At 40.9% G+C, this 1683-nt stretch overlaps 1 protein-coding gene across 4 annotated transcripts in view; it reads right to left on the reverse strand.

The window, feature by feature from the left end:
- ZPLD1 (zona pellucida like domain containing 1) overlaps positions 1 to 1683 on the reverse strand; it is a 45335-nt gene that overhangs the window by 6184 nt on the left and 37468 nt on the right. The window lies entirely within an intron of this gene.

The following is a 1683-nucleotide window of genomic DNA, read 5'->3' on the forward strand; positions in this document are numbered from 1 at the left end:
GGTGGCACCCAGGGGAAAGCTTGGCAGGATCGGAGGGGTTGGTCTGTCTGAAGGGGGAACTGTCAATTCAGGGGTGAAGGGATTGGTGGGATAAAGACAGTCTTTTCAGGGTGTGGGGAGAAGGGAAGAAAAAAGTGCAGCTCCAGGGCTGGGATAACAGCTGGGCTTTCCCAGCCCTGGGGCTGTGTTGCAAATGTGTACACTCATTCCCAGCACCTGATCTACACTCGGGCAGCTCACTTTAAGCCACATGACTGTAAATCAAATCCTGCATGTATAAACATTTGCCAATGCTAGGAGTTGGGGCAGGAAACCTATCTAAGTAGGCTGGGGTGAGTGCAGGAAGTGGGGAGTTAGTAGATCAGGGACGGGGATGGTGAGATCCTGGGGGCAAAGGGCTAGTAGGTTTGTACTGTACACATTCAGGTTAGATTGGCACAGGTTAAAATTATCCACTTAGTTCACCTCCTAAGTGAACTGAAGTCAGATTCAGAACTAAATGGGGTGACCATTTTTTGCCCAGTCAGTTCTTCCTAAAACGTTTGTATTGCTTGGCACTTAGATCAACCCAACCCCATGTTAGGTCAATCTCAGTGCAAGAGCCGCATGTTAGTCAACCCAGATAGACTGGGCAGCCATTTTTTTGCCCAATCTAACCTCCCAAATTTGTGTATCGTTTGGCACTTAGATCAATATAAACCTAGTTTAGTGTAATGTCTGCATAGACCCAAAGTCTCTATACTTGGTAGAAAACAAAATCATATTTGGAATTCAGGTACATGCATAAGCCATATTGATTAGTTAATCACAATGATCATCTATGTTTAGCTTTATATGATTGGATCATGTTATGCATGATAGGAAAGAAAGTAAAATGTGTAAAATAACTCATTTGCGTAAAAAACTTTGAAAGTAATGTATTCCTCCATTAATCCTCACTGACAGAAGTCTGACAGTGATTAAAGGCTCTTCCAGTGACAAACTTATGCTTTGTGTTTTCAAATTTAAGGACAACAGGTTGTGCTGACTGCAACAAATGCCAGTCTTTTATGTTCTCTGGAAGGTGGAGTTTTCCCCAAAATATTTTATCTTTATTATGCTACCATCACTAGTCACAAAGTCAGTGCTTTTCAGAGATTGCAGGACATATACAATGCTTTCAAATTCTTGGAATGAGAATCAATAGGAGTGGGATTTCATGCTGGATTTACCCCTATGTGCACAAAAGCAGAGCTTGGCCCACCAACACTAAACTGAAAATGCCTATTTAGAGACAAAGACAGAGAAAATGTATATTACTAGGTTATGCACAGTAAATAACATTAAAATGGAGGTAAAAGATGAAAGAAAGAAAATTTGGTGAATTTTAGCTTCTAAACAATATTTTCCATGTTTGTGCCTTTTTCCATCTTGATGTCTGCTTCTAAGGAAACAGAAAAGCATGAATTCTACTTGGTTACATGAACACAACTTCCATGATCTCCCACGAAGGCTGCATCCCTGTAACAGAGAATTCAGCTCAACTGAGTTTAAATTTTTATATGGGCCTCAAACACAAGCACATAACCTACTCTCATTAAACTACAAATCATTTTACCATCATTTTTAAATTTGTGCACTATGTAGTAGTGCAACACATCATGGGCCACTGCCAGTACTCTGATTCCACCAGACGAGCCATCG

This window comes from Crocodylus porosus, unplaced genomic scaffold, assembly GCF_001723895.1.
Source record: "Crocodylus porosus isolate Cpor-Errol unplaced genomic scaffold, CroPor_comp1, whole genome shotgun sequence".
Taxonomy (NCBI): Eukaryota; Metazoa; Chordata; order Crocodylia; family Crocodylidae; genus Crocodylus; species Crocodylus porosus.